This window comes from Triticum aestivum, chromosome 5D (genome assembly GCF_018294505.1).
Source record: "Triticum aestivum cultivar Chinese Spring chromosome 5D, IWGSC CS RefSeq v2.1, whole genome shotgun sequence".
NCBI classification, from domain to species: Eukaryota; Viridiplantae; Streptophyta; class Magnoliopsida; order Poales; family Poaceae; genus Triticum; species Triticum aestivum.
The window spans coordinates 563,596,883-563,604,048 of NC_057808.1; positions in this window are offsets into that span (position 1 = coordinate 563,596,883).

Genomic DNA, 7,166 nt, shown 5'->3' on the forward strand with positions numbered 1-7,166 from the left:
CTTGGGCGCCTCCCTCCTCCCCTGCAACACCTCTCCCTCTCGCAGAAGCTCGGCGAAGCCCTGCCGAGACCCGCTACATCCACCACCACGCCGTCGTGCTGCTGGATCTCCATCAACCTCTCCTTCCCCTTGCTGGATCAAGAAGGAGGAGACGTCGCTGCACCGTACGTGTGTTGAACGCGGAGGTGCCGTCCGTTCGGCACTCGGTCATCGGTGATTTGGATCACGGCGAGTACGACTCCGTCATCCACGTTCATTGGAACGCTTCCGCTCACGATCTACAAGGGTATGTAGATGCACTCCTTTCCACTCGTTGCTAGTATGCTCCATAGATGGATCTGTTGGAAATATGCCCTAGAGGCAATAATAAATGGTTATTATTATATTTCTTTGTTCATGGTAATTGTCTATTGTTCATGCTATAATTGTATTGTCCGGAAATCGTAATACATGTGTGAATACATAGACCACAACGTGTCCCTAGTAAGCCTCTAGTTGACTAGCTCGTTGATCAACAGATAGTCATGGTTTCCTGACTATGGACATTGGATGTCGTTGATAACGGGATCACATCATTAGGAGAATGATGTGATGGACAGGACCCAATCCTAAGCATAGCATAAAAGATCGTGTAGTTTCGTTTGCTAGAGCTTTTCCAATGTCAAGTATCTTTTCCTTAGACCATGAGATCGTGCAACTCCCGGATACCGTAGGAGTGCTTTGGGTGTGCCAAACGTCACAACGTAACTGGGTGACTATAAAGGTGCACTACGGGTATCTCCGAAAGTGTCTGTTGGGTTGGCACGGATCGAGACTGGGATTTGTCACTCCGTGTGACGGAGAGGTATCTCTGGGCCCACTCGGTAATGCATCATCATAATGAGCTCTATGTGACTAAGGCGTTAGTCACGGGATCATGCATTGCGGTACGAGTAAAGAGACTTGCCGGTAACGAGATTGAACAAGGTATTGGGATACCGACGATCGAATCTCGGGCAAGTAACATACCGATTGACAAAGGGAATTGCATACGGGATTGATTGAATCCTCGACACCGTGGTTCATCCGATGAGATCATCGTGGAACATGTGGGAGCCAACATGGGTATCCAGATCCCGCTGTTGGTTATTGACCGGAGAGGCGTCTCGGTCATGTCTGCATGTCTCCCGAACCCGTAGGGTCTACACACTTAAGGTTCGGTGACGCTAGGTTTGTAGAGATATGTGTATGCGGAAACCCGAAAGTTGTTCGGAGTCCCGGATGAGATCCCGGACGTTACGAGAGGTTCCGGAATGGTCCGGAGGTGAAGAATTATATATAGGAAGTCAAGTTTCGGCCACCGGGAGAGTTTCGGGGGTTACGGGTATTGTACCGGGACCACCGGAAGGGTCCCGGGGGTCCACCGGGTGGGGCCACCTATCCCGGAGGGCCCCATGGGCTGAAGTGGGAGGGTAACCAGCCCCTAGTGGGCTGGGGCGCCCCCCCCATGGGCCTCCCCCCTGCGCCTAGGGTTGGAAACCCTAGGGTGCGGGGCGCCCCACTTGCCTTGGGGGGCAAGTCCCCCCCTTTGGCCGCCGCCCCTTGCCCTAGATGGGTTGTGGCCGGCGCCCCCCTCCCAGGGGGCCTATATAAAGGGGGGGAGGGAGGGCAGTAAGATCACAACCTTGGGCGCCTCCCTCCTCCCCTGCTACACCTCTCTCTCTCGTAGAAGCTCGGCGAAGCCCTGCCGGCATCCCGCTACATCCACCACCACGCCGTCGTGCTGCTGGATCTCCATCAACCTCTCCTTCCCCCTTGCTGGATCAAGAAGGAGGAGACGTCGCTGCACCGTACGTGTGTTGAACGCGGAGGTGCCGTCCGTTCGGCACTCGGTCATCGGTGATTTGGATCACGGCGAGTACGACTCCGTCATCCACGTTCATTGGAACGCTTCCGCTCGCGATCTACAAGGGTATGTAGATGCACTCCTTTCCCTCGTTGCTAGTATACTCCATAGATGCATCTTGGTGAGCGTAGGAAAATTTTAAAATTATGCTACGATTCCCAACAGTGGCATCATGAGCCAGGCCTATGCGTAGTTACTATGCACGAGTAGAACACAAAGCAGTTGTGGGCGTTGAGTTTGCCAATTCTTCTTGCCGCTACTAGTCTTTTCTTGTTTCGGCGGCATTGTAGGATGAAGCGGCCCGGACCGACCTTACACGTACTCTTACGTGAGACAGGTTCCACCGACTGACATGCACTAGTTGCATAAGGTGGCTAGCGGGTGTCTGTCTCTCCTACTTTAGTCGGAACGGATTCGATGAAAAGGGTCCTTATGAAGGGTAAATAGAAATTGGCAAATCACGTTGTGGTCATACGTAGGTAAGAAACGTTCTTGCTAGAAACCTACAAACCACGTAAAAACTTGCAACAACAATTAGAGGACGTCTAACTTGTTTTTGCAGCAAGTGATATATGTGATATGATATGGCCAGAAGATGTGATGAATGATATATGTGATGTATGAGATTGATCATATTCTTGTAATAGGAATCACGACTTGCATGTCGATGAGTATGACAACCGGCAGGAGCCATAGGAGTTGTCTTTATTATTTTGCATGACCTGCGTGTCATTGAATAACGCCATGTAATTTACCTTACTTTGTTGCTAAACGGTTAGCCATAGAAGTAGAAGTAATCGTTGGCGTGACAACTTCATGAAGACACAATGATGGAGATCATGATGATGGAGATCATGGTGTCATGCCGGTGACGAAGATGATCATGGTGCCCCGAAGATGGAGATCAAAGGAGCATGATGATATTGGCCATATCATGTCACTATTTGATTGCATGTGATGTTTATCATGTTTTTGCATCTTATTTGCTTAGAACGACGGTAGCAAATAGGATGATCCCTTATAATAATTTCAAGAAAGTGTTCACCCTAACTGTGCACCGTTGCGAAGGTTCGTCGTTTCGAAGCACCACGTGATGATCGGGTGTGATAGATTCTTACGTTCGAATACAACGGGTGTTGACGAGCCTAGCATGTACAGACATGGCCTCGAAACACACGCAATACACTTAGGTTGACTTGACGAGCCTAGCATGTACAGACATGGCCTCGGAACACAGAGGACCGAAATGTGGAATAGTTTCACAACTCACGCCGCCTGGAACACCTCAGAGAAATGGTGTGTCCGAACGTCGTAATCGCACTCTATTGGATATGGTGCGATCTATGATGTCTCTTACCGATTTACCGCTCTCATTTTGGGGTTATGCTTTAGAGACTGCCGCATTCACTTTAAATAGGGCACCGTCTAAATCCGTTGAGACGACACCGTATGAATTATGGTTTGGGAAGAAACCTAAGCTGTCGTTTCTAAAAGTTTGGGGATGCGATGCTTATGTCAAGAAACTTCAACCTGAAAAGCTCGAACCCAAATCGGAAAAATGCGTCTTCATAGGATACCCTAAGGAAACTATTGGGTACACCTTCTACCTCAGATCCGAAGGCAAGATCTTCGTTGCCAAGAACGGGTCCTTTCTAGAGAAGGAGTTTCTCTCGAAAGAATTGAGTGGGAGGAAAGTGGAACTTGATGAGGTGATAGTCACCCCTTCCGAGTCGGAAATTAGCGCAGCGCGGGAAAATGTTCCTGTGGTGCCTACACCGACTGGGGAGGAAGTTAATGATGATGATCATGAAGCTTCAGATCAAGTTGCTGAACTTCGTAGGTCCACAAGGACACGTTCCGCACCAGAGTGGTACGGCAACCCTGTCCTGGAAATCATGTTGTTAGACAACGGTGAACCTTCGAACTATGAAGAAGCGATGGCGGGCCCGGATTCCGACAAATGGCTAGAAGCCATGAAATCCGAGATAGAATCCATGTATGAAAACAAAGTATGGACTTTGACTGACTTGCCCGATGAGCGGCGAGCCATAGAAAACAAATGGATCTTTAAGAAGAAGACGGACGCAGATGGTAATGTGACCATCTACAAAGCTCGACTTGTCGCTAAGGGTTATCGACAAGTTCAAGGGGTTGACTACGATGAGACTTTCTCACCCGTAGCGAAGCTGAAGTCCGTCCGAATCATGTTAGCAATTGCCGCATACTATGATTATGAGATATGGAAGATGGACGTCAAAACGGCATTCCTTAACGGCTTCCTTAAGGAAGAATTGTATATGATGCAGCCGGAAGGTTTTGTCGATCCTAAGAATGCTAACAAAGTATGCAAGCTCCAGCGCTCAATCTATGGGCTGGTGCAAGCATCTCGGAGTTGGAACATTCGCTTTGATGAGATGATCAAAGCGTTTGGGTTTACACAGACTTATGGAGAAGCCTGTGTTTACAAGAAAGTGAGTGGGAGCTCTGTAGCATTTCTCATATTATATGTGGATGACATACTATTGATGGGAAATGATATAGAATTCTTGGAAAGTATAAAGGCCTATTTGAATAAGTGTTTTTCAATGAAGGACCTTGGAGAAGCTGCTTATATATTAGGCATCAAGATCTATAGAGATAGATCAAGACGCCTCATTGGTCTTTCACAGAGTACATACCTTGACAAGATATTGAAGAAGTTCAATATGGATCAGTCCAAGAAGGGGTTCTTGCCTGTATTGCAAGGTGTGCAATTGAGCACGGCTCAATGCCCGACCACGGCAGAAGATAGAGAAAAGATGAGTGTCATCCCCTATGCCTCGGCCATAGGATCTATTATGTATGCCATGCTGTGTACCAGACCTGATGTAAACCTTGCCGTAAGTTTGGTATGAAGGTACCAAAGTAATCCCGGCATGGAACACTGGACAGCAGTCAAGAATATCCTGAAGTACCTGAAGAGGACTAAGGATATGTTTCTCGTTTATGGAGGTGACGAAGAGCTCGTCGTAAAGGGTTACGTCGACGCTAGCTTCGACACAGATCTGGATGACTCGAAGTCACAGACCGGATACGTGTATATTTTGAATGGAGGAGCAGTAAGCTGGTGCAGTTGCAAGCAAAGCGTCGTGGCGGGATCTACATGTGAAGCGGAGTACATGGCAGCCTCGGAGGCAGCACAGGAAGCAGTCTGGATGAAGGAGTTCATTACCGACCTAGGGGTGATTCCCAATGCGTCGGGCCCGATGACTCTCTTCTGTGACAACACTGGAGCTATTGCCCTTGCGAAGGAGCCCAGGTTTCACAGGAAGACCAGGCATATCAAGCGTCGCTTCAACTCCATTCGTGAAAGTGTTCAAAATGGAGACATAGATATTTGTAAAGTACATACGGACCTGAATGTAGCAGATCCGTTGACTAAACCTCTCCCTAGGGCAAAACATGATCAATACCAGGACGCAATGGGTGTTCGATTCATCACAATGTAACTAGATTATTGACTCTAGTGCAAGTGGGAGACTGTTGGAAATATGCCCTAGAGGCAATAATAAATGGTTATTATTATATTTCTTTGTTCATGGTAATTGTCTATTGTTCATGCTATAATTGTATTGTCCGGAAATCGTAATACATGTGTGAATACATAGACCACAACGTGTCCCTAGTAAGCCTCTAGTTGACTAGCTCGTTGATCAACAGATAGTCATGGTTTCCTGACTATGGACATTGGATGTCGTTGATAACGGGATCACATCATTAGGAGAATGATGTGATGGACAGGACCCAATCCTAAGCATAGCATAAAAGATCGTGTAGTTTCGTTTGCTAGAGCTTTTCCAATGTCAAGTATCTTTTCCTTAGACCATGAGATCGTGCAACTCCCGGATACCGTAGGAGTGCTTTGGGTGTGCCAAACGTCACAACGTAACTGGGTGACTATAAAGGTGCACTACGGGTATCTCCGAAAGTGTCTGTTGGGTTGGCACGGATCGAGACTGGGATTTGTCACTCCGTGTGACGGAGAGGTATCTCTGGGCCCACTCGGTAATGCATCATCATAATGAGCTCTATGTGACTAAGGCGTTAGTCACGGGATCATGCATTGCGGTACGAGTAAAGAGACTTGCCGGTAACGAGATTGAACAAGGTATTGGGATACCGACGATCGAATCTCGGGCAAGTAACATACCGATTGACAAAGGGAATTGTATACGGGATTGATTGAATCCTCGACATCGTGGTTCATCCGATGAGATCATCGTGGAACATGTGGGAGCCAACATGGGTATCCAGATCCCGCTGTTGGTTATTGACCGGAGAGGCGTCTCGGTCATGTCTGCATGTCTCCCGAACCCGTAGGGTCTACACACTTAAGGTTCGGTGACGCTAGGGTTGTAGAGATATGTGTATGCGGAAACCCGAAAGTTGTTCGGAGTCCCGGATGAGATCCCGGACGTCACGAGGAGTTCCGGAATGGTCCGGAGGTGAAGAATTATATATAGGAAGTCAAGTTTCGGCTACCGGGAAAGTTTCGGGGGTTACCGGTATTGTACCGGGACCACCGGAAGGGTCCCGGAGGTCCACCGGGTGGGGCCACCTATCCCGGAGGGCCCCGTGGGCTGAAGTGGGAAGGGAACCAGCCCCTAGTGGGCTGGGCGCCCCCCCATGGGCCTCCCCCCATGCGCCTAGGGTTGGGAACCCTAGGGTGGGGGGCTTCCCACTTGCCTTGGGGGGCAAGGCAACCCCTTCCCCCCTTTGGCCGCCGCCCCCCCTTGAGATCCCATCTCCAGGGCCGGCGCCCCCCCAGGGGGCCTATATAAAGGGGGGGGGGAGGGAGGGCAGCAACCTACAGCCTTGGGCGCCTCCCTCCTCCCCTGCAACACCTCTCCCTCTCGCAGAAGCTCCGCGAAGCCCTGCCGTGACCCGCTACATCCACCACCACGCCGTCGTGCTGCTGGATCTCCATCAACCTCTCCTTCCCCTTGCTGGATCAAGAAGGAGGAGACGTCGCTGCACCGTACGTGTGTTGAACGCGGAGGTGCCATCCGTTCGGCACTCGGTCATCGGTGATTTGGATCACGGCGAGTACGACTCCGTCATCCACGTTCATTGGAATGCTTCCGCTCGCGATCTACAAGGGTATGTAGATGCACTCCTTTCCCCTCGTTGCTAGTATACTCCCTAGATGCATCTTGGTGAGCGTAGGAAAATTTTAAAATTATGCTACGATTCCCAACAGTGGCATCATGAGCCAGGCTATGCGTAGTTACTATGCACGAGT